The 26,652-nt window shown below is 39.1% G+C and overlaps 1 protein-coding gene across 10 annotated transcripts in view; it reads left to right on the forward strand.

The window, feature by feature from the left end:
- Positions 1-26,652, forward strand: part of NSUN3 (NOP2/Sun RNA methyltransferase 3) — a 165,068-nt gene that overhangs the window by 34,776 nt on the left and 103,640 nt on the right. For 9 of the 10 annotated variants that reach the window (XR_011047705.1, XR_011047706.1, XR_011047707.1 and 6 more), the window contains exons 8-10: positions 10-229; positions 402-542; positions 1,874-1,980. The gene's annotated coding sequence lies outside the window, so the exon portion shown is untranslated. Of the gene's footprint in view, positions 1-9; positions 230-401; positions 543-1,873; positions 1,981-15,495; positions 15,580-26,652 lie in introns of those variants that run through there. The other variant, XR_011047712.1, reaches the window with a different exon arrangement.

Genomic DNA, 26,652 nt, shown 5'->3' on the forward strand with positions numbered 1-26,652 from the left:
TCTCACTAGGCTGGGGCCCTTCTGGTACGCTTCATCATTCACATGGCCACAAGGTCTTGGGGAGTTTTTCCAGTGATGGTCACATTACTCACCGCATTACATCTGTGAATACTGGCTTCAGAAGTTACTAGCAAGAGAGCATTTTTTGTGAAGAGTTGACCTCTTGCTTGACGATAAAATTGCAACACTGTTTCTTGTTTTTTTCCTTTCATCTGCTGTGGAAGGAAAGGTGAGTAATGGGCTGAATTTCTGTAGTCTCTTTTCTATCCTCTCATGTTTGTGACTTCTGTTCACTGAAGTTATTAAAATTCTTGTGCATTCTGGGTATAAATAAAAAAAATAAAAATCATTATTAGTACATTCACTCTTTACTACCAGAAATTCACATTTTTTTTTCATAGGAGATTGCTGCACAGAATATTTTGAGTTACCATTTTATTTACCTTCATCCAAGAATTTTGCAGCAAAGGGGCTGTTAATAAATCTAAGCCAAAAGGGAAGCACCAACGAAACTATGGAAACATGTTCAGCCTCAGTTCCAGGTAAGCTCATTTCAGGTTTAATGCAAGTTCTCTGATGTATGAACATGTGACAGAGACATGGAGGAGAGTTGAAGGTGGTGGTGTAGAGGGGAAACCCAAGCATTCAGATATGGTTTATCTGCCTTGTTTCCTGAGCTGTGTGTCATTGCTCTCATTCTCTTGCTGTGCTGACTGACCACAAAATCACAGAATCACAGAATCAACCAGGTTGGAAGAGACCTCAGGGATCATCAAGTCCAACCGCTGCCCTTACACCACCCTGTCAACTAGACCAGGGCACTAAGTGCCATGTCCAGTCTTTTCTTAAACCCCTCCAGAGATGGTGACTCCACCACCTCCCTGGGCAGCCCCTTCCAATGGCTAATAACCCTTTCTGAAAAGAAATTCTTCCTGATGTCCAACCTAAACCTCCCCTGGCCAAGCTTGAGGCTGTCCTATCGAAAATGACTACAGATTTCCATCCTCCATCCTGTCTTGTGTTTATCAGGCAAGCAATCCAACCAGGGTAGGGGAGAAGCATTCTGTAGCCTAGATTATGGCATCGAAGACTGCAAAAGATAAAGCTACAGGGCATGAAGTGAAGCCAGTGCAGCCCATAGGACAGTCTGGATGTGTTGCAGTGTTGAGGAAAACCATTCTGCTTTCTCCACACAAAAGGATAACTGCTTTACATTCCCATGGGAGGCTGTGGTACCTGAAAACCTTCATACCTAGTAAAATTGCTTACTCTGAGTATAAGCAAGCAGGTTTTGAGGTCAAACCATTTGTTGTATTTACACAGAGGGCTTTCTAGGGCAATAACTATCTTGTCCTCCTTTTCTTGTGTTTCTAAAAGTCCTAACATCATCGGGTTCTGGTCCACAGCTACACTCCTAAAGATATATTGTGAAATACACACATAGTGAAATACATGTAATAGATTCATGATAATGTGGAGCTAGGTGAGCATTGCTGTAATCAGCTTATTTTTTTTTTCTTGTATCTGCACCTAAATAATCACATCGCTCAAACAAATTTGCGTAGGAAAAAAAAAAATCTTTATGCTGTAGTTAAGAATGCAACATAACAAATCCTGATATCCAAGCCATATGAATCAGATTTCAGTTAGGGCAATTTTTCATACCGTGACAACTATCAGCCTGATAGAAGATTTCCCTTTCCTTTCAAAGGTGATGCTGTTATTTTTGCTAGAGGAAAGGAGAGCCTTCTAAGATTTTAAATTCTGAATATATGAAATAGGTTGTGAATCTCAAAGCAAAGTGTGATTTCATAAAGTTATTTTTTTTATAAAGTTATTTTTTCGTGTGGCTTAAAATCATGTTTTCTCCTAGGCATATCTCTGAATTCAGCACAGCCAGGAACTCAGCTGCTGTTGAACACCAGACCCTCTATATGTATAGGCTACTGATGATTGATGCTCTGCTGCTTGATTACATGGGTGAGTAGGAAAGAAAAGAACTAAGAGTTTTCTGTTATATTCAAAGGCCAGAGAGAGATTTCCCACACAACAAAGGCATTTGCCAACACTTGAAGTAACACACGTTTTCATGAATATTGGATTTGTTGTTTCCATTTTAAATATTTTGTCTATGTCAAGCAAGTGCAAAAGGTGTTAGAAAGGAGCTTCAGCAAGGAGTAAAAAACAGGAGTATTTGGAGTCCAGCCATTAGGATTGAGACAGGGAAGAGATGACCTTGCAGTTCAAAGCTACTGTGAGAGGTAGGGAAGAGTTTTGAGCAGCAAGAGGATAATCAAGGAAAGAGAGATGAGAATTTCCATTTAAGAGAGCAGAGAGCAAGTATAATTTTAATCTCAAGAGAATGATCTAATACAGACTATGACTCCAAAAATGGAGAAATGCAAACTAAGATGTATAACTTGTCATGCTAAAGAAACATTTGTCTGTAAGACTGTCCTTTCTGCCTTTTAAAGGATAAAGTTTCTTCCACGTCCAGTTCTGCACATTTATGGCTTTGATTAAATATCCTTATCCTTTTTACAGCTGTTAGCCACAAGCCAGGCCTGTTGTATAAAAGGCTGACACATTGTCATTGAGTTTGTTGTTGATTATCCAAGGCTTAACAGAAACAGACAGGTTTCAAACTGGTATCTCCAGCTTATTCCTAGAAACAGCGTATTTTTCTCCGCCTTACCTTATCTTCCTCACCATTTTTATTCAAGTAGCCTGTCCTATCATAAGTCAAGACCATAAGGTAAAATCTTTTTGAGAAAAGGACACTGTTTTAGGAGAGACTCATGCAAATGGCTGCACTCTACATTCCCTTGAGTTAGGACCATGTCTTAGGCTTTTGTGGCATAACACAAGACACTTCTGCAGATCTTGTGACTTAGCAAGCTAGATGGTCTCATGCAGTATATGATGCAGTGCAGCACTTCTGTGTGTCAGGGAAAAGAAAACGTGAAAGGTTCTATATTGGGTGGGTGGATGGATTCCAATCCACTGTGGAGCTGCAGCAGAACGCAGCAGTGCTAACTGATGGCACTAGCAACATGCTCTCACATTGAAGGGTTGAAATTGTAGTGCACGGTTGTAGTTGGAAAATGCTTGCTCAAAAGACATAGACCACAGAAAGCACCTAGGTCTCAGTGAAGCAGGGTTCGTAGCTACGTCTGTATTACTACATAGCGCTGTTTAGCAGAAGCAGATGTGTGCAGCAGAACAGTTGAGGGTGAGGACCCAGCACTGTGTGTTTCAACAGTTTACTCTGTGTCAACTTTAGCTTATTGTTGTGAACTCGGTAGCCATTGATGGTTGCAGAACATTAGGTGAACTCATAGAGCATACTGTGTAATTGAGTTTCATCCAAAAGGAATCCAGTTTTCACACTCCAAAATCACCCCATAATGTGTATCAAAAGTGTGGTGAGACAGAGTTGCTCCAAAAGCGCAATCCTGATCCAAGGCAAAATACTAATGTACATGCATTTCGTGCCTACCCTGTGAACACACACGGAACCAAGTGACTGAGAAAGACAGTTCTTCTGTGATCCTCCTTCCATTTAATGAAAAGCCATCCCGTACTGGATGAGTGTAGCAATGCTGAACTCTGCTAGGTGGCAGGCAGACTGCCTGGTCCTCCCAACTGTGTAATATCAGTTCATGTCTCCTGACTGCCTTTTGCACCCTTCCGTAGCCTCAGGCTGTCAGTCTTTTGAGTTAGTTTGACTTCAAAAATAAAAAAGTGAGTTAAGCCTTCTTACATGTTTTTAAAAAAACACTTGAATATTCGTTGCTTGGTGGATTTTCAGATCTTCAAAGTTCATGTTTTGAAGCTTTACACTGCATGTGTTCTAATACAAATTCCACTAGCATTTTCTGTGGATCGCTGATCCTTCAAGTTTAAGATGATGAGAGTAATTAGATAATGGTTGTTCTCTAAATACAGGAAAGCCTTTTAAGTAAGGGTATAGAAAGAATTAACCTTTTTTCCCTCCCTACACGCCACCTAGAGATTTGTACAATTTGATTTGACATAGGTAACAAATTAAAATTTAATAGCAATGTGGTGAATACAGTTCAGTTCTGCAGCTTATTTCACATGCTTTCGAAATGCTTAGGCACATTATCAATAAAGGATAGGTGACATTTCTGGTAATTGGCGTAACATGGAGTCTGTGAGACTGTTTTACTCCTTTAGCTCTTTTTTTTTTTTGGGTAAGGAGAGCAGACTTTAGAAAACCCAAAGGGTAACTATTACATTGGAACATACATAAATATACAGTCCCTTTGAAAAGCATTTCCAGCAAGAGTCCCATCCTCTTTCTGGGGCTGCCAACTGGTCTGAACCACCTGAGTCTGTTGGGTTGTTACGTCTGCCAGTAACTAAAGATTATGGAGATAGTGCAAAATTCATGCCAACTACTAAACCTTATGTGTTTTGGTAACAGATTTTGGAAGATATTTGATATTTAATGCTGTGTAATCATTAAAGTCCTTTGGCTCAGATCACATTTTCTACTAATTCTATGTCAAGATAATCCAGTTTATAGTACTTTGCTCCTGATCCAGCCTGATGTTGGGGAGAAGACGAAGAGGCCTCCTGGTCTATATTTTGTAACAAGAACCATGGGAAATGGTGTTCTGCGTGGTCACTTAGAATAGCTGTTACTTTTCTTTGAGGCTTCAAATTTGCAAATTGTCCACAAAAGCTTATGAACCCAGATTTTGAGTATAGTGTCCATGTCATGAAATGGGGAAAGAATGGATATTCACAGCTATTCCCCACATCAAGATCTCTTTTCATGTAATTTTCTACTATATTCTGAGCTAACCATGAAAAAACAAATTAGGAAACGGGATAATTAATTTTGAGGAAGAGTTGCTTACAGGCTTTTAGGTATTTTCAATCTCAGTTTGCTGTATTCAAGTGTGATAATAGATAATTCATTTGCTAAATGGAAAGAGGATTTTACTACTAAAATTTCTTGAATAATTTGTAAATTGAAGCCAAGAAGTCAAGACAATGAAAGCAGTCATGCACATCTAACAAAAGATACATGTGCACCTCCTGCTTGCAAAACTCATGAGTATAAATGTGTAAATGGAAACACTCTAAATGGTAGAAAAGTCCATCACTGAAGGAATCACCCTTTAATACAGGAATTTGCAGTACGAGTTACAGAATCTTACTTCATGAATCTTTACAACTAGTTATTCTGTATAATTAACTGCATTTTGAATACATTACATCAGATATACAGAACACAACTTGAGATATGGTTTCCATCTGAGCTGAAGCTCTTCATTTTTTTTTATATACATATGTATATTCTTCATGTACAATCTATGATTAAACATATGTGCTTTGCCTTTTGGAAAATCAAACACATAATATGTGATCCAGAAATAGCTGAATCAAGGAAACAACTACATTGACTTCAGGCATCTACTTTGATGTGTAAATATGGGGTTTTGGCACTTTTGAAAATAAAAGCTTGTCCTTTGTCTTTTGATACTCTATGATTTTTTTCTCTTCATCAGAAAAATAAGTCTTTGCTAATTTGCACTGGTGAATGAAAAAACTTGTTCATTAATGAATTTTGTGCACTAGCAAGTAAACCATTTTACAAGGATGGCGACCGCTTCAGTAAACATATTCTGTTTCTCTTTTTTTGTCAGTGTTAGCATATCTTTAATTATTTATGATGCTTCATAGTCTAGTAGTCAATGTTCTGTCCTATGTCTGCAGAAATAATGAAACAATAATAAGAAGAATCTTGACTGCAGCACATGCCCTATCTTTGAAAGGTGAGAACAGTCCACAAATTATTCTTCAAATAATAAGCGGTGCTATTTAGGAAAGTGCTTATAAACAAATGTCTTGCAGGACTGTTACACAGCATCATTTTAAAGGTTCTGCTTTTGTCAGAGAATTAAGCTAAAAACCATCTGCTTTCTGTCTTAGAAACATTGCACTAAATCCAAATCAGAATATAGTAGCCTCACTTGCACTGAACTAGATTCACTTTAATACTCATTGGAATACCAAATACCTGTAATTGCCTCCTGGAGCCTGTGAGAAGGGAGCAACATGATGTCCTCCTATCTTCCTCTGCTGGCTACAGCTCTGCTCTGAGAGATGCCCAAGGGCAGGAGCTGGAGTAGAGGAATTACCATGGGCTTTTTGCCCCACACAGCATAGCAGTCTTCACAGTGCTCTTCTTTCTCTTGCCTACATCCCTCCTGCCTACGACCTTGTCTTCTCTTATGGTCACCTGTGGAAAATTTACTTTCTCCTTCAATCTCATGTGGCTACATCCCTCACTAATACTTATGGTGTTATTTCTCAAATTACTCATCGCTTCTTTCCTAAACCTCATACTCCCTGCCACTCTAACCCTTTCTTCCCATTGATATCTGCTGGTTTTCCATGCTCCCTCATTTTCCTGTACAAAGTCTTAGTGTAGTGTGAGACCGCACACTGCTGCTCAAAGCAGTAACTGCAGAAAAGCTGCTTGTCTCAAGCCCATAGGACAATGTCACCCCAATGCTGGCATGAGCTCCCTGTACTGTTTTCAAAGGCAGAATGGGGAAATTGCTTCTGCAAGGAATATGACAGATGGCTGTTAAGTACAGCAAGTACTTACTTGCTGGAGGGAAATAAAACCTGTGCCTATTGCACTCTGACAGATGGGTTTGAAAGGGTTCCATGCAGTTTACAATCTCCAACCCTGTAAAAAGAAACTCATTTAGCATCGATGACTCCTCCTGTTTAATCCTAACTTTTTCAGCAGGAAGAGAAGGCATGAGATTATAAGTAGTAGCTATAAGCAACTGTTTTAGGCATCTTAAATCAATGTATCTGTAGGCTATGTGGAAGTTGCAGGATAAGGAAATACTGGATGTGAGAGACTTTAGTACCTTTTCATGAACAAAAAGGTCAGAAGAAAGAGCTTGTCAGACAGCTAGCCAATAAACATAAATTTTGCCTTGTGAGGATCAATATAAGGTTGTGTGTTAATATCGGATTACCTTAGATGGATTAAGGTATTGGATATTATTAAGATAATAAAAGACAGGTTTGGCATCATGATAGTACTTCTTTGTCCTTGAAACTCTGTGGTTGGGGAGGTTCCCATTTGAGATGCCAGATGGCTCTTGAAACCTGGTTGCTGAAATGAGGGAAGATTTCTACCCGAACAGGTAGTTTGCCTGTTAGGTTTTCTTTGGACATTCTCTGCTTCTGGTTTTTATATATATCTATCTTCTTTTTTATTGCTTTCATTTTCAGTCTGTATCCACTTTCTCTTTTCATCTTTTGTTAATGACCAATTACTAGCACAGTAATTTGGTTCTAAAATCTTTCTGTTTTTACCAGCCAGCACATCTGGGCATGCTCAGAGTTACTGATAATTTTGGAGTGACCTCTTTGGAATTAGGAACATAAAAGTGGGAAGACAGATTTTACTGAATATCAGCTAAAGTATCCATCTCTCCTCATTCAAATATCTCTTTTGTGGAAGTGAAAAAAACCTTTAATAGTCTGTTTCCTCATTAAAAATAGTCTGTAGTTTAATAATTTTCCTACTCTTTTCATCCTTATGAGCCATTAGGCTCTCATCCCTGCCTTTGCAATGTTCTGTTATGATGGAGGGCTTCCAAGAAATAGCACTTCCTCCTTTCCATGGGACCTGAAAAGAAACCCTTTTCTGTAGGGCTTAGACTTTGCCCCCATTTACATGATGGTAAATGCAGAACAACTGCAAAGGAGTCAGTCTTGTCACTCTCAATCTGTACTGGTTCATAAAACCGGTCACTAAAGCCCAAATTTGCCATTCAGTCTTTTGGTGTATATCCCCTGTGAAAGTTTCATTGTCAGGACATGATTCTTCTGGATGATCTTTCTTAGATAATTATTTCAGGCTACAGCTGTTATAATTGATCTTGCTTTATGGCTCTATTGTCCCATGCTTTGTTTCAACATTGCTTTTTTGTTTTGTTTGGGGTTTTTTGTTGTTGTGGGGATTTCTTTAGGATAAATTAATTTCTTTTAGAGTAAACCTAGGTCTTTGCTTTTTCAGTCTATATGCAGTCTGTATTTTGAATACATTAAATTATTTTTTGCTTTATATGGCATCTACTGATGTCTTATTATAGGAGTAAAGATGTTTAGTTTGAGCTTTGTCCCCTTCTGATTGAACCTCTGCTGTGGTATCTAGCAGGTTTCATATACCTCTTCTCAGCACTAGGCCTACATTTTCATAATACGTATTTACCATAAAAATGTTAATATTAAATAATTGATTAAAACACACTACTGTCTGAAGTGTGTGGGTCCTGGCACAGCAATTTTCTAGTGCCTGTGTGTAAGTACTTTTTTTCTTTGCAGTCTTCTGCACTGAAATCCTGATGGTGACTTATGAATCATTGTAATTGCACCATGATTTGTAACACAGCATTGCTTTAAATCCCACATGCAAAGGAGGTCTCTTGCTCTGCGGTCTCTGGCAGAAATGTAGGCATTTGTTCCACTGAGTAATGGAGTAAGATCAAAATATCCAGCACAAATCAATATTAGATACAGTCCAACATCACCTGTAGATATGCACTGCTCTAGAAAAGTAAACATAAAATGAGTCACTCTGTGGCTTTCTTTTCCCTTATGTATTGGATGAGCTCTGACCTCAGAGGAGGTGGTGGTGTTTATTTGCTTGTTTGTTTGACTTTACAATTGTTTTATCTACAATTAGAAGATAGAACTTACAGTCGTAAACCCTAAATGACTAAAGGTGGGTAACCCTTCAGGGTAGAATTTAGCAGATTACAGTGGCTGAAGACAAGGAGGTTTGTCTTTCCAACAAAGGGGTCGGTGTAACCAGAGCAACTTGTAACAGCTTTTTTTAGTTTGGCTCTGGCTAAGAAATGAGAAGTGGTAACATCAGTTAAATAGTCAAAATGACCTGAATCAATCTTAATCCGGCTTTCATCTTGTTTTGCTGCACGCAGACCCTGTGAGATTGTTTCAGTTTCACCGGTTGAGAACACATACCTGTCTTGCTTTTCCTGGAAAACAAGAGGTCAGGCTGGGATACTGACACAAAAACTCCTCTATGCCACTGGTCTCCAGACAGCAATCTAGTTTTCTTTTTTGTTTTGCATATTCCACATGGAAGTATAGCTTAGACAGGGTTTTTTTTGCTTTGTGTTTTTTTTGGGTTGTTTTTTTTTAAATAGCCATGCCCAGTGATTTACCTGAATCTAACTAATGCATTTAAAAGGTGGTAGCTATTGTAATAAATAGACAGAGGGCAACCAACACTGTGTTGCTGTTAGAGAAGAGTCTTGGTATTTCTATAAGCAACTCTCCTTTGTTACTTCAGACTATAAAATGAGTGTAGGAATTAACGTACAAGGTTAAATCAGCATTTCAGGTACTCCAGTATTCTGTCTCCTTACACTCCTTTGACCCTGGACACTCCAAAGTGTCTATGTTGGTGATAAACTGATGTAGAGTGGGTGGGTTTTTGGTTTGTGGGGGTATTTTGGGGTTTTGTTTGTTTTGTTGTTTTTTTTCTTCTAACTTCAGTGGTTGAGGTTGACTAATTATCTGAAAAGTGATGGTTTAGGGCCCTTCAAACTTCTGGAGGTTTTGCTTTTGTTTCCTTATTTTCAGCATGCTTTGGGATGTTCTTGAGAACCACACAAAGGACATGTGCTTTTAACACCCTCATTAGGGTGGGGATGGTTGGGAGGAGGAAATATTTTTCTTCCAAAAGCTTGTATTCTGTTGTTTGTTACTGCAAGTTTAAAAATAATAAGCTTAGGAATATTTCAAAGTTCTCTAGAGAATGGAGCTGGGTTCCAGAGGCTGATGGCCAGACTGTGCTACCAGATATGATATAAATCAAGAGTAACTCCGTTGATTGCAGGGCCATTAGTCCAGCATAACCAGGAGCAGAATGTGACCCTCAGTTTTTTTTCTGAAATAGCTTCTGAATTTATTGGAGCTATGCATCTCTGCAGGACCTTTCATGGCTTTGCTGCAGTAGTAGCCTGATGTAAATCAGATTTCCTTGCAGCTGAGAACAGTGCTGATTATATATGAAGCTCTAATAATGCTTGCTGGAGTTTCATGTTCCTAGGACCATCTTAAGCATTCGGTTTACCCTTCTGCCTGTGACCTGAAGAAAGAGGAAAGTGTTTTACAGTGGTAATAAAGAGATTATTAGATGGAGTTATTTTCAGTAGCTATATCAGGAAGATTGAGAGTCAGTTATCCTGGTCAGGTTCATCTTTAGGACACAAGCAAAGAAGAGGGTTGAGACATTTATACTGTACTAGCAAAAAAAGATTTAAAGATGCTGTGTTCTCACTGAGTACTTGGGCCTTATCAGCATGAACAACTAGTGAGGTCACTGATCATATTTTGGGAGCTGGAGAGTATTGCTTCAGTCTCTTTTGGGGTGCTCCTTGACCTCTTGGACTCTTTTACTTAGCAGAGAAAGCAAGCTGTGGCTTTCACCACTCACAGCAGTGAATATTTGGTAGGGAGAACAGCGCTGAGGGTCCTGATAGTATTTCTGGGTTCTGTTTTGTGAATTTCTCCTCTGTTGCAAAATCTGCTCTGTCTAATTTCAGAAAGCTTTCCAACGTTGTTCTCCCCTGACCCTGCCTGCACTCTCGCATTTGTATATAATTTGTATATATATAATTTCCTTACAATAAGATGCTAGCTGCTTTGGTTTGGTTTGGTTTAGTTTTTTTAAATAATACTTACAAGATGTAGAAGACTAGCTTTCCAAAAGTAACTTTGCTATTTAAGAGCCCTGGCTTTCTTTTCAGCGAAACCTAGCATCCTGTAAGACATGATGAATCAAACACTCACTATTCAACAATCAAACACTCACTAGCTTACTCAATATGTGCCCCAGTTACTTTGTCCACAAGACTTTGTCTATGTTTTGGCACCCTTTAGTTATCTTGTCTAGCATCTGCTTCCTTCTCTGTATTCAACTGCGATTTTACTGCATTTTTATATATTATAGTTCTGTCTATTGGATCACTGAACTGTGTTTTCAACCAAAATGAGGTGAGTGAGTGTTTGATTCCTATTTGACTGAATGATAGAAATACCAAATCCTTCCAGGATACAGTGGTATCAGAGAAGAGTTATTACGTTTTCACCAGCTTATGGCATGCCTGGAAACATGGATTGTTTCTCTTTCTAGCGCTCTCCCTTCCTTTCCAGGAACTGTAATGCACTTACTAATTTGGCTGTTTATAGTGAGGAGATTTCAGTCAAGTTTCACTTCCCCTCCATTTTCAGTTAATTCTGTCAGGTGAGTGGCTTTATATACCCACTTCTGGCACAAGTTAAAATGGTCTGATTACCCAAAGAATGAACCTAAAAAGCGTAATCATCACTTGATCTGCCATTCTGAAGCAAGACTGTCTAGTAACTACTCAATATTTTATTTTGGTAGCATTGATTCACTGGAATTGCTTGCATTTCAGTAAGCACTACACCTATTTCTTCTTCAGTCTCTCTACTCAACAACCACTTCGTAGCAGTAGCAGTTGAACTGCTCAGGTAGCTGCTGCTGCTGAAAAATAGGGAGACATAAGGAGCTAATCTGAAAAAAAAAATGCAACCCCTCTCAAACAATTGGCATTACCTTTATGTGGAGCAGCACACTGGAGTTGGTGAGTATCAGCAGAATTCATCTGCATCTGCACCTGGTGGGGAGAAGTCATGGAGCAGAGCAGCATGTTTTTCTATTGAGAGCCAGAACCTGAGTATGATTTATCCCTGCTTTGCTTCTGTACAGCCAAGCTGCTCTGTTAGCTGCACTTAGTGGTCTGTGGGGCATCCTGTAAATATGTTTTCCCAGTTCTGTTCCCAGTTGTAAATCAGAAGCTGTTTCACTGAACTTGTTACTTGAGTTGTGCAATACTCAGATAAGGAAAGAATTCTGCCTATTACACAGTTTTCTTGGCTGTCAGCAACAAATCCCTGTTTCTGTATGAATTCCTGTTCCCGTACTTATAATCTATGAGAGGGTTAGATGCTGCTTTAGGTAAAGCCCAGAGAAGTATCCAGGTAAAATTGCTCAGGGAAACAAATCTATTGTTTCTGGAGTTCTGTCATGTAAGTCCTCAGAAGTGAGCTGCAACTTGAATGAAAATTTCTTTCAATAGCTTTTCTAATTAACAAGCTTTGTTAAGATAGAGTCGAGACTGACTCAAACTTTTGGAGTTTCTCTGAAGATATTGTGTGGGGGTGGGGGGAAAGGAACCGTTTCTCCTGCCTTGGGGAGGGCTCCAGTGTACCTGGGGAAACAGGTTGCTGGTAATGGGATCACAGACTCTCTCCACTCCCATTTAATTCTGGAAGCTGGGGGCCTTTGCATGCTCATTTCTGGCAAAAGTTAGAATAGTCTCATTACTCTAAATCCCTGTCCTGTTGTTCGCAGCTGATTCACAAGGCTGCCCACTGCTCTTTCCAGTTTCTCCCATTACTGAAGTGTGGAATCTTGCCAACAGTGTTGCGGAGTTTTCTCCCCTTTCTTCACCACCAAGTTGTTTAGTTGACTCTTGGAGAGGAGCTGTTCCTCAGCTCAAGACGAATTGAAATAGACCAACAAAATTAGGAGATGGCTGTCTGACATTCAGATGTTGACAGAGTACTTCAAATGTCTGGCATGACTATGCAGGGTTAAAAGACCGTACACTTTAAAACTACTTACACTTTAAAACAATGGAATTTACATGCTTCAGAGGTTTCCTATCTCCTTATCTTGTCCGTGAGGAATTAATAAGTTAAAGGCATTCAGCTCGGAGTGGTGGCTTGGTTGCAAGCCTTTTATTAAGTAGCTGAGACATGAGGAGACGGTAGTTTGATATATTTACATAGGCTGCAGCTTATGGACATGAAGACTTTTCTTTTGATGCACTTTCTTTAATCCTCTGCACTCTGACTCATCCAGCTGGTAATAAAATATACCTGTCTGTTGCAACAAAAATATTATGCTTTTATGTGCTGACTTATCCCCTGAGATCTCCAAACGCTTTGTAAACCTTTTGACTAAGCTGTTGTGAAGGAAGAGTCTTTATTCTTATTTCCTACTTAAACAAATTGAGGAAGAAAGGAAAGAAGTGATTTGGCCAAGGTTAGTGTGTGAGTTGCAAGACCTAAAGCTGTATCTAACGTCTATTTCTAATGATATATAGCAATAACTCAAAATGTTTTAGTTTTTTTTTTCCTTTAACTTAAAAGAGATTATCACTGATTTGATGTTATAATTTTATTTTTTTTTTTTTTTTTTTGGAAAGCAGTAGGGACTTTTTCAAAGAACTGGTTCCTGATCTTTCAAACTTAAACTTCCAGGCATAGCAGCTTTCGTCTGATGCTAAATGTTATGCTTGCAAGCAATGGCTTCATTGCCGTGTTTCCATAGAGTTCTTTGATTGTTTGAGATCAAGCGAAGGCTGATTTTACAATCTCAGAGTCCTTTCTATTTAGAAACCAAACGACTATTTCAATAAAACATATAACTTCAAGTGCTATCGAAAAGCATTTAATAAGACTATGGAAAGACATATAGGGTTGTTAGACACACAACTCTGAAACTCCATTCATTGTTTTATACAACACTGCCTATTTTTTTTCCTCCTTTTCACCCTGTTCAGTGGTTCTGAGTCTTCTGGGGGCTGAGAGAAAAGTGTTCTTGGACAACAAGAGAACAAGAGAATTGTTCTGCAGATACTTCTAAGGAGATTTCTGATCCTTCAGGTCTTCTGAATTTTTTTGTAGATAGGTGTGTTTATGGTAGCCCTATCAATCTTCAGGAGTGTTGCAGGTTTGTCTCTTCCATTAGCTAACGGTGTAACTAATACCACTGGTTGTTGCGGGAAGGGGGGGGAAGAGGGGAAAGTGTCATCATGTTGCCTTCATTCCTGTCAAAGAAAGGTCAGGAATTAATAATTAGAAATGTAGGTTGTTCTATTGAAGTTGCTTACTTGGGATCAAGGCAGAAGAAACCCCAACCTTTTAAGATTACAAGAATGGATACTTATGTAGTCTGCAACATTTGGGAAAATGCTTCTGGAAACAATCCATGGAAAAATTGTGGGTCCTAGGCAACTCTACACAAGCTGGTGAAGGTTGTGGGTGCATAACCTGGTGAATTATAAGTCCTTTAACAATATCACTGACCAGAACCTCAACAGTTGCATTATTTTTTAATACTTATGTATTTAAATATTCACCCAAGCCTACAGTGCCATCCTCAGTCACTCCCTAAACAACCAGGTCTGCTACCAGTACTTTCCATCTTTTGGTAGCACTTTCTGTCAGAGGCTCCTTTTCCATTTTTCTCCCAGTATATGCACAGAAGAGACGGCATGCCTGTTTTCTGTATATGGCTCAGGAAAAGGAGTAACGAAAGGACCATGACATTCATTTATGCTGGCATCTCACGTGGTAGATTTCCTTTTTTCCTCACTAGTAAACGAGAAACTTTTGAGAATTCCCAATAGTATCTATAAATACAGTGATTACAAAACAGTGGTCCACTTTGGCTTGTTCATGGATGTATTTTTAACAAGAATTTGTACAAACTTCATAATTCTTTGTACTTTCACACGTTGTCAGTTTTAAAGGTGATCACTGACGTGTGGGCTTTTTTCCTGGCACTTTTTCTTCAGAACGATTGATCTATAATAAGTGAGATGAATATATGGAAAACCTCCATGGTCTTAATTTCTTGATTCTTCTTCAATTATTTCTTGATTCTGTTCTTACGTATTTGGACTTCCCATCTTTCTCCACCTCTTTCCCCTTAGTCCTGGTTTTTGACTCCTCCTACTATCCAGCCTGTGTCCCATTCCTCTGTAGTTTACAGAATGCAGAAGAAGAAGAATTGGAGGAGTAATTTGTAACTGTAATGTTTTAGTGCTTGCCCTTTCTTGGCTGTCTTTATTTTCCTCTGGAGACTACCTAGTGAGTGTGGAAAAGAGGCAGAGGCAGCGGAATAGAGAAATATGTGGGCACAGCTTCCCTGCCAACTGAGCCCAGTGACTGGCTGCTTGGAAGCCAGTTACTATGAATTCTCTTTTCGTTTGCCAAAGTGCTTTGGCTGAGTTTAAATATGTGTATCACCTTTCCAGTCCCAAATGTGTAGCATAACAGATTTAGAGAATCTGCATATAAAAAACCATAATCACAAGACATACACAGATAATTCATGAGGTAATTTTAAAGTGCCATTGGCTTCTGCATTTACTGTAGTCAATTCTGTAGCTGATGTTTCATGAATTTTTAGTATCGATGTAATGGTTTTCAACTGTAGAAGCAACTTTAGAAATAAAGTGATATCTTAAACTGCCACTAGCACACACGTTAAATAATAAAATAAAATTTTGACCTGTAGAAGAGGGAGGTACTGTGTTCATCCAGTTTACAGTGGAAGATTTTTTGCTGCTTGTGTCATAGGCAGAAACATGAAATCATAAGGGAAAAATGAGTAGCGTCCTCAAAATGAAGGCTGCCTACATAACATGAGTTCAAGAAACTGCCCAACTGGTAAGAAGGAATTGGTAGGTGCGGGATATTTTATGACAGTGGTCTTGTGGTGTGCCTGCAGTGAGAAATGCAAACATCTTAAATTCAAAGGTAATGTTGCTTAAATAATTTGTGTGCCTCTGTGTATACATGTTTGCACAGCAGCAGCAGTAATTGGAACCGATGCTAGATATTTCTGGTGTTTTCATTTGGCGTAGGGTTTTGCTACTTGTAATTTTGAGATTGTGATGGCATTAGACATTTCTCAAACACGTGCCAAAACAAGCAACCTGATAATTGCTTTTTTGCTTTTCCGTTGTTCTCTGCTATGGTAACTGCTTTAACGCTATATGTGTTTGCACTAACTTATTTTTATCTGTAGTGTTTTTTAAAAGCATAAAAATTACAAATAACTGATACAGCACACTTGTATCATCCAGCAAAGTGCTGCGCTAGTATTCCTTGCATAGCTTTTCTGAATCAAACAAATTTATATTGCTGTGATCATCTAAAGTAGGTTTCTCTAACTATGTATTTTTGCTCAACAAGATACTAGAACACTACTGTTATAGTCAAGAAAAACAAACAGTGTGGCTTTCCTGGAAGTAAAATATTTATAGAGAAAAAGCAGCTGTAACGGCCACTGGCAATTCTTAAAGCACAGAATGAAACACAAAGCAGATGAGTTTCACTGCCATCTTGGGATGCTGTTCAAGGGTATTGCAGACAGGAGCAATACCTGAAATGTTCACAGCCACATTCTGCAAGAGGGTAAGAGCTACTCAAGCTCTGCTTGGTGTGGATTTGCAGATTGTGCAACGTCTTCAGACCTATCCCCTGGCAGAGCCCTTGTGTACAGCTGAGCTTTTCTTTGGGAACTGGGTCTTCTACCTGCAGAGTTCAGTGCTGCTACCTGTTTCAGTCCTTTGTGTCGCCAGGGTAGGGTGCTTATTTGGTCACAGGTGAGCAGACCAGCTATCTCTTCACACAGGGAGCTGTGGAAGGCAGAGAGGTAGTGGTGCCCTGTTGCACACAGGAAGCACAGTGACAGGGAGGTGTGAGGGGCTGGCCTGACCACCTCTTTCCGTACTTGAAATGGCAGTCTGGAAAGAGCCTTGGCTCTTGCCTCCTTAACCAGTTGTCTGGTAAAGGCCAAATTTTGGTCTGGTTAAATTCAAGTCACTTCACTGGCATCAAGAGTGGTATGTGGATCCATGCCAGAATGGGATCTTGTATATGCAACCATACTGTGTTAACGTCAGATATTACAGTACTGTCTATTACAATGTACTCCAAAGTTAATTCCCATCTGATTGATGATCTAGAAAATGCCAGATTTTGAATTTTCTGTGATGTTTATAATACTTTGTCATCAAATGTCTCTCAAATGCTAATCAAGGCAGAAGAAACAGTAAAGCAAACATCTCTTCAAATTAATCTAAATCAAAAAATCTGTTCAGTTAATAAAAGTGTCAAAGAATCTAGGAATGTGGGATGAATCAAGAAGACTGACAAGTTTTTCACCTCAGCATCACTGGTCCATATGTTGCTAAATTTAGGGAGAAAGTGGTTATTAGGTGGGATGGAGTCTTTGCTAGATCTTTCCCTGCTCTTTGTTCTATGTAGAGATCAGCATTAGAAGAGATTAGGATCAGATCTGCTTATGAGGGAAGAAAATTAAAATGGTGAAAATAGCTAAGGAAGTCTGGGAGTGTAGCAACTAGCAGATCTTCAACGTTTCTCTCCCCTAACAATCAAAGGTAGTCCATCCAATACATGAGAGAAGAGAGTACCAGTTTGTGAAGTTCAGCTCATTAGGTGGTGAGGAGTACTCACACAGGAGGTCTGCAGAGCACCCACCAAAGCTCCAGCCTCCACGTTGGAGAACTGAAAGGATCTCACCTGCAGGTAGCTTGAAAATTGAGGAGGGAAGATCAGCCCCTCCAGCCTCTGTTCTTGGCACAGGGTCTTGTTGAGTACAGGCTTTGCATTTATACAGGTCATTTGTGGATTTCCCCTGGAGAGAGCAGATTGATTTAAAAAATCTGCTTGAGAACAGAAAATACGTGGCACTGAGCTCCCATCTGCTCCCTTACACAGAAACGTTCTGTAATGCTGTATTAACACAGCTGAAAACTGTAATGGATGGGCCAATGACTGCAGGATGGTGGTAGTTGTTTTTAATAGGCACTTACATGCTTAACACGATGTAGTTGTTAACTTAGGATTTCTATACAGAAATAAATCTACTTATTAATAAAGCTTCTGGGAGAACTGACCAAAAAAGAAATAGTGATGATTTTCAACAAAGCATGGTGGGTTTTTTTAAGGCAGAAAGCAAAAGATCTGCTGTTTAGCAGACTCGAGCCTCCTCTAAGAATAGCTTAAAATAGTAAATGCCCTCCCCATATAGACAGAAAGAGTCTACTAGAAGTCATTGTCTGAACTAGTACCTGAGGGACATAAATTTGATACACATTTCTTTCTTTGTCATTTGAGAGAGTCTCTTCCTCTGTTAAATGGGTAGCTGATACAGAAATTACTCTGATATTGTTTTCCAGCTCTATCTATCACTTCAGACATGACAAGGAGCTCAGGCTAGCAGTGCTTGAAGGAAGAGAAGTACGAGATTTGCAGATCATAACCCTGTCATGTTACAGTTCATGGTGAGATTGGCCATTTATACAAATTCATTCAGATGCTTCTTTCATTTACTGTGTCATACACAACTGGGCTACACAGTTCTTGCTCAGAGCAAGATTAGAAGATTATGTATATTTTTCCCTGTGACACTAAAAAAATCCTATTGGCAAACAGAAGACTTGTTTTCGGACTTATTGCAATATAAACAAAAAAGCTACATGTAAAAAGTAAAAAGAAAAAAGTCTGTATTTGATGTAAAATGTGAAATAGTGTTAGCTAATTCAAGAGAAAATTTCACTACTGGTCATTTCAGACTTGGGTTTAGTTTTAGTGATGATGAAAAAATCGTGCATGTAAATGGACAATCATTACCTACCATATGATCTGCAAAGCCTAACACAGTATTTAATCCTGTGGTTTTCAGTTTGCTGGACTGCATAAATAACACAGCAATACATTTAGTAGAATACATGGTGAAAACCGATGCCTATATATACATTAAAATGTTTTCCAGCTGCAGAATAACTGTCGTCAATTAAATTTCTTCCTTTGAGCTTAAGATCAGATCTTTAATCTTAAGCCAGAATTTTAGGTGTGCAATTTGTATGAAATGAGGAATTAGACCTTCCTGGAAGTCTTCACAATCATCCAGTTAAAGGTGCCAGTGGAATGAATCAGTATCACAGGGATGAAAGCTAATGATGGCACCGTGCCTGCATCCAGGCATAAGTGGCCTCCAGAGAAATTCAGAAGTATGTTGTTGAATATGAGTGAAATGTTGGCTGAGTCAAGTTGAACATGGATTTCAAAAGCAGCATGTCAGTAGTAAACATACTAGGAAACCCCATCCCAAAAATGTGATGACCAAGAAATGGTGGACATGGGTTTAGCAAGTCCTGCTAAAATGTGTTCTTTATTTGCAGTGGTTCCTGCCTTACTGGACAGGCGCTCCAGTTCTTCTCTCTCTCTTCTGGCCTAAGTAATTATTCTGAGAATTAACGTGTCTAGGATTCTGTATTATTTATGTAAACAGTAGCACCATATTTATTGAAAGCAGAGTGCAGCAGACCCTGTTACAAACCTTATTAAAATTCTGACCATTGTCATCACTTGGCAATTCATAAAATGATGTGTTAAAAAACCGTAACCTGTAGTCTGTTCTGTCAAGAATGTTTCCTTGTTAGATCCATGCAGTTTCAATCCAGCTTATTCTTTTGTCTGTTTATATGCAGACATAACACTTAAGAAGTGATAATGTGTAAACAAGAGTATGCATTCTGAAGATAGATACACTCCCACTGTTGAACAAGTCCTTAGCAGTTTTCATTAAAAATAAATACAGATGTAAACTGGAATACAATATTATTCTAACAGCAGGACTTTATCACTGGTAGCATTCCCTGATGTTTCCAGCATTAAATACATGGCTTTTAAAAGAGATTCACTAGTCCAGAAGTTTAAAACAGTTTAAACCTTTTGTTAATAGCCCCAAAGGGAAAGATAATAACAATTAGCAGTTCTTCACAATATCAGGAAATAACATTTGCCTTAACTAACTGCGTTTTGCTGGTTCCATGCATCCCCACAAGTCTGGTTACTCACTGACAAATGTAGTCATAAGAGGCGAAAGAAAGAAGGCACAAAGATTGCCACTGATCTCAGCATATTGAATAATACTGAAGAGGTTTTTGTTCAAGACACAAAATGGATTTGGATTCCATACTCCATTGAAAATTCAGAGGACAGAAGTCTAACTATCACTAGGCTGTTATATATTTCCAGTATGTGCTTCTCATTAATTCCAAAGGTGCTTAAAAAAAACCTTGTCAGAAGTTCCAAAAAAAATGGTGAAGTTTCCTTTCCTTTCCTGAAAGCATCACATCACTAAGCTTGCCTTCATCAGTTATTCTTAAATGCTAGACTCAGTCCTGTTTCCCTCATCCCCCTCCCCCATTGTTTTTGATGTGCTTTGGATCAGAGGGGTAAATATGAGGTTCAAGGGATCAGTACTAGAGAACAAAACAGTGTTTAGCTTCAAGTTCTAGATTTAAATCAAACTCAGATCAATAAAAGTGGCCTAGTGAAGAGCTATCAAATAATAATGATAGCTAGGGGAATACAGCAAGAAATGTTCACAAATATTCTTTTCAGTAAAATTGTAGATTCACTTTCCTGTTTGATTAACTTTTGCATTTAAAGTGTTATAGCAAAAAGGTAAGAAAAATAAAAACACTGGAAACACCTAGCCAAGAACTAGTTTAACTGTGTCCTGTGTTCACTATGGATGTAATTGTGCATTTTGTCAGGCCACCTCTTTAAGGGTGCTTTCTCTTGCACACTCGTCCAATTAAGTCATTCCATGATTTGGGCTACTAGTCGTACAGTGACAATATTAAATGTCTGAATGAATAACTAAGAAATAGTTCTGAGGGAGCTCATGTATTGTGATGGATTTTTGAAATAGCTGTGATCTATAACGCTGAGCAGAGACAAAATTCATAGAGTCACTCTGAACAACAGCAACATCAAAGCAGTAAAGCCACTGGATAAGTTCCCCATTGCTCATCATCCACTCCAGCATTAAGATGTTTGAGTCCATTTCTTTGAGGATCAATATCCAAATCACACAAAATAACATCACGGTTGTGTGAAAAAGAAACTTGTAAAAGCAGTTATGGCATTCATGGGTTCAAAGGTAATTTTTCTCCTCCTTATTTCGCAAAATGAATGCATAACTTCAGTCAAGTCTTTTAAATCTCCTGCCGTTTCACTGTCCCTCTCCATCAAAGAGAATGATAATATCTCCGCTGTATGAAATCTGTATTTCTTGTGTAATCAGTTAAGCTTGTACAATGCTTTATATTCGTATGGCTTTCTTCCATCACAGTATCTTGGAGAAAAGTTTTGTTATTTTTGTTGGCACAAAGGCAAAGAAGAAATTTAGTGGAGTGGCAAACTAATGTATCCTGTTATGCTCTTTCAAAATAGAGCAGCAAAATTATGTGTAGGCATGATAGATAAACTAATGTTTGCACTGCAAATTGTAAATGACCCTTATTAGAACCTATCTTTAATGCAAAAGTTACTCAAATTGCATAATCTATTGTTCAAAATTTGGTCATTCTTATTTTTTGAACATTCAAAAAAGTGGTTTTGAACACACAAAAGAGTATGTAAGATACAAAGGAGTACCTTACATAGAGGAGACCTAATTTACTACAGAAATGAAGACTTGTCCTTGGAGACCTCCTAAACAAGTCTCTGATGCTTCCCAGTTGAGAACTATTCTACAACATCAAAACCACTCCAGAAGGTTTAGAGTTGAAATTTGTCAGGCAGTAGCTGTCTGGTAAAAAAGGAATGGCTTGAGATAGGTCAGAACTGCTGACTGAGATTCTTCTTGCTGCGAATTTTCTTGTTGTAAAAGGAGCCCTGGAAGTGATGACACTGGAACTCGTGGGACTTCTCACATCCCACGTGCATATAATTCTCCAAATTATTAGTCTGTCATGGATATGTGCTACTAAAGAATTTCATAACATACCTGCCTCAGACTTACAAAATCTCTATGATTGTGAAGGTAGACTTCCCAGCCATCTTTTTATCTCCAGTTTGCACTGAACATTCAGGGTAGTAAGTTCAGGCTTAACAAAAAAGTTGATTAAGCCAAGGGGCCCTCTCCAAAGGCCTGCCTGGAAGACTTTGTCTGCTCTGGAGCGTTGGTAGCTGAGCATTGTGGAGGATGTTGACCACTGAAAGGGGCTGATAAGGAGCTTGCTGGTTGAGAACTCCTCTCAGCAGACAGGGAGTGGGGCCAGCTGCCTATAAGCTCTGAGGGAACTGGGAAGAGAAACTGAGAAGTGCAATGTGGAAGAGATGTACTGCAAAGCACTCCAAATCCCAAATTTGGAAGAACTGTGGGAAACCTAAAACAGGGAATGGTGCTCAGGTGTTGTGGCAGTCCTACCTGACTGTGGCTATTTCTTGAGCTTTATGAAGGGAGAGTAACTGAGCTATGCTCAGGTGCAAAGAGTTGGGAAAAGCATTGTAAGGGGCCTCCTGTACCTTGCCTGGGAGCTGCATTTGACTTGGGCTCTTGCCCTTGCCTGAGCTATGTTATAGGAATGTCTGTGTCCAGCCATGTACTTTACTTATCCCAAGCTTTGCTTGTTGACTTGACTTCCCAGCTTGACTGTGGGCTCTCCTTATCACTACAGACTTGCCTATTAATAACTCGACTCGGCTGATCCTAGTTACAGTCACTGGACCTGCTCTGCTCTTCTTGTTTGGCTGCTGTGGGCCTGGGCCCTTGCAGGTTTGGTCTTAGCACCTGACTCTACTTCGCTGCTAAAGCAGTGGCCTCACTGCAGCCTGATGAGGTAAAATGCGGTGACCGTGAGTTTGGGAAAGAACGTGCTCAACTTTTCAGGGACTAGAAGCAGTTGAATCACAAAGACATTTTGTGAATAAACAGAATTCTGTGCCCAACAAATTTTGCTGGCAAGCATGATGAAAATTATCGTATCGATGTGAAGCCTCGCAAGCTAACAGAACTTTAAAAGAATGACAATCCACGGAGTCTGAACCATCGTAATTGGGTGAGCTTAGACTGTGGGAGACTGTGACTTGGGTCGTGACAAGTCCAGGGACACATCAAAAAATCAGTGGAAATGTTTCTGCTAACATAAGCGAGGGTAGGATTTTACCCTGCAGAACTCAGCAGATGCATATGTTGTTAGAAGGCTTAACGACAAGGCTTTCTATTTTGTTCTCTCCATTCCCTTAGTAAGGTGCAACATATGGTTAACTTTTCTATTGGATTGTGGTCTGTTAATGAAGTAGACACTTGTGATAATTATACTTCCTTCTGCAAACTCTCCCTGATTTGGCAAGCTGATCTATTAGTATTCCAGGGGATTGCAAAGGTTTATTTTTTGTTTCATTAGTGCTCTTCATACATGAAAAGCAGCATATTTTGATTGGTTGGCAGTTGAAAGTGCAATTAAACATTTCAGAATCTGGAAGAACTTTTGAAGACATTCTTTTCCTTTTTTGTTGTTTTTTATTGTTCTTGGGGTTTGGTGGCTTTTTTATTTATTTAATGACAGCACAAGCAAGTTTAATGCTTCATTTAGATGATGCCAGCTGTCCATTGTGAATGTAAATGATGAGCCAGTGGAACTGCATGGTTGCCTTGAACAAATAAGTGAAATAGAAGTGTGTTGTTACACATCAGGTGCCTCTGCTATGGGAATCTATTCACTCAGAGGACATTTAGCTGATATATTGTACAGCTGGTCAAAGAATGCCTTTGGGCTATCTGAAAGTTTCCACAGGAAATTAAATGCTTTGGAGTTTGCTGAAAAACATTATTTTATAAAATTAGGCCAATTTTGACAGTTGTCTTTTTAGACTGCTAATTTCAGATCTCTGCCTCTTCTATTCAATTTGCCTCTTTTATTCTTTTTTTATGAACTATATACAGTAAATTTCTGAGTTTTTTTTAATAAAGGGGGTGGATTTTTTTTCCACATCCCAGGATGCATATATACAATGTCTTTTAGTCTGTAGCAGGAAACCAAAGAGATACTAAGAAAAGGCTACACTGACTCTCTGTAGTAAAGCAGAGAGCGTGAGGGCAAAAGATGTGTTGCCAAATCTGTTTAATCCTCTGATCCAGGTATACTTTTGACTACTTTGCTGCATTCCAGGAAGCTTTCCAGCTTATTGCTGTTGGTTACTGAAGGATGTTTCTTTTTCTCCTCACTCTTTGTGATTACCTTTCAGTCTATAATCAACAGAATTTCTGGTGAATGTACTTTCTTAGCCTAGAATGCACTGGAGAATATGCTAGGAAGCTGTGCACTTCTGAAAACTGGGGTACTAGAGGAGTGTGAGATTCTCCACAGCCTGGGCAAGGGTTGCTTGGATGTTATTCAGTTATTTTCACTTTATACAGTTACCTTCATGTTATTTATAGTGTATGCTGGTAAAATCTGTATTTACAACAGCCAAAAGACATGATATGTTAACAATAGTCATGAAAGACTTAGGTAAAGAAGTGAAAAAGCAAATGTGCTAGATCTACTTAGCTAAAATGAAATTAAAAAAATGTTTTCTTTCCTTCCACATATCCCTTTCACTTGTAGGTAGTGTCATAAAGCTAGCTAAAGATTTTCTTTTCTCATGTACTTAATGTCTCAGGTTGCATTCCTCAGAGAGAAGAAACATGGTACGGTAACTTTTATAGCTTTTTGGAGTCTTTGAGGGGCTCCAAACAGATTTAATGTGTCCCCCTCCCTTTTCAAAAGCAGCATCTTATCTGCTTCTAACTAATTCAGAGTTTAGTCTTGATAGTTCTCTTACCAGTCCAAGGACTGTCTCACCTCTATGACACATTTCTGTTTCCAGTCTTTTGATCTGTAGATTAAAGTTTTAGAAATCATATGGATGCTCTGAATTCATTATACAACATTATACCTTAGTTCAAAGCACAAGAGAATATAGTCTTAAGAAAAAAAGTCTAAACCAAATCAAGTAAAGCAATGCCCCTAATTTTTTACCACAGTCTACCTTTGGAAATTTGTCTGTGTCCAGGCAGGTCATGGTTTATCTTCTCTCACCTTGCGCAGACCTCCCAACAACCCAAAATTTTGTCAGAAAACTGGTGGCCAAGACATTCTCCCTCCCTCTTATTTCCAGTGTTTCTGTGAGGCTGCTTTCTTTGTGTGTGTGTGGGGGGGCGGGTTTAAGGGAACTTTCATTTTAAACTCTTTTCTCATTGAGCTTCAAATGTTCACCTGCCAGTAACATTCCAATTTCTTGTGAAGATTTATGAAAAGAGCAGGTAATTTTCTTGTGAAGTGTGTATATGTGTTAAAGTATCAGTTGCACAGTCCAGATGGACCTATACAAATTCTTAATACTCAATTTACCTAGCTCAAACGTAGATGCATGTTTTGTTCACTCACGTGCATGTACAATTGCCACATCTTCTAGGTGCTTGTCCCCCTTTGACCAGTGAATATCTTTGGAAAGAAGTCAGACTGAAGTTGTCTAAAAAGGAAAGTAAGATTAAAAGTATTACACACATTTCACAAAAGCATGACAGAAATTCTCCATAGTTACATTTCTTTTTCAAATGCTTATTCAAACAGCTGGGGAGAGCCAGGATAAGCATAATCTAGAGGCTAACATGCCAACTTGGAATTATTGTTCCTGAGGCTACATGTGTGGGTGTTTGTTGTTTGTTTTGGTTTTTAAGGAAAATGCAATACATGAAATAGAGTAACAGCAACACTTCTGTGTGACATTGCTTTGTCAGTGATATGATTAAACTAGGGTTTGTTAGTGATCTGATAGCAGATTTCTGGCACTGTGATACAGCATAAAAGTACGGTAGATACTCCAGACAGCCCTCCTGGATTGGGGCTCCAGTGGGTTTGTACGAAGACATGTGTGTTACCACAACTGAATACTTGATTGTGACAGAGGGAAAGGTACACATACCTTGCTGCAGGCCTGGTGCTGACAACAGCATATTTGGTTTAGTCTGTTACAGGTGCAAGAAGGGGCAAGTCAGCTTGACGATAGCTGTTTCCGTGACCCCTGGGATATTCTTCTGGCCTGCTCCTTCCTGGAGGAAATGATACGTTAGCCTTCAGCTCTTCTGACCAAAGCTTAATGCTCTTGACCATTGCATGTGTTCTCATTCGTGCCCATGGTGCCCTTCTGCCTGCACTCCATTCCTGGCCATCTTGCTCCTGCTGGTGTCTTGGCTGCTGTTCTGCTTCCTAGATGCTAGTTGTCCACCTTTTCCTCTATAGCCAGTTCATAAGCAGTAACTTTTTGTTGTGACACTGAAAAGGTTATTTATCACTATAAGACTATCTTACTGCCTAATACTAGCTGTCTGTCTGTCTAAGAAGAAGGTTGGCCTAGTCTACAGAGCATAGATTTGGGACTCAGTCAGTCTAGCTGCAACTTCATCTGTAGATCTTCTGTCTGAACATCAGTGCTTTAGTCCCCCTTTGACTGAAGAGAGGGAAGTTATTTGTCTTTTTCTCAGAGTGCTACTGTGAGAATAAGCTGTTAATCTATGAATTACGGATGTTCATATTGAACTATGACATTCCAGGGGTTGGTAAGAACCCATTAAGTAGACAGAACTTAGGCCCTTGATCTGTTTGGTATGTGCAATTTTCTTCTGCCACCAGCTCCCATCTTTCTCTGTCCTTATTCCCAAAAAGGCTGGAAATAATTTTCTCAAGCTTTATGGAAATGCCAGGTTTTCAGCACAGTGTAGTCCTAGAAAGAAAACATAAATTTGCAGTAAGCTGTAAGTGACCAAGGAAACACTGTTAACATGATATCACTTTGTGACCCTTGGCTATAGCCATTGCCAGCACATACGTAATAATGAAAATGGGTTGTTTGCACTCTGAC

The sequence above is a fragment of the Nyctibius grandis genome, chromosome 2 (genome assembly GCF_013368605.1).
Source record: "Nyctibius grandis isolate bNycGra1 chromosome 2, bNycGra1.pri, whole genome shotgun sequence".
Taxonomy (NCBI): Eukaryota; Metazoa; Chordata; class Aves; order Nyctibiiformes; family Nyctibiidae; genus Nyctibius; species Nyctibius grandis.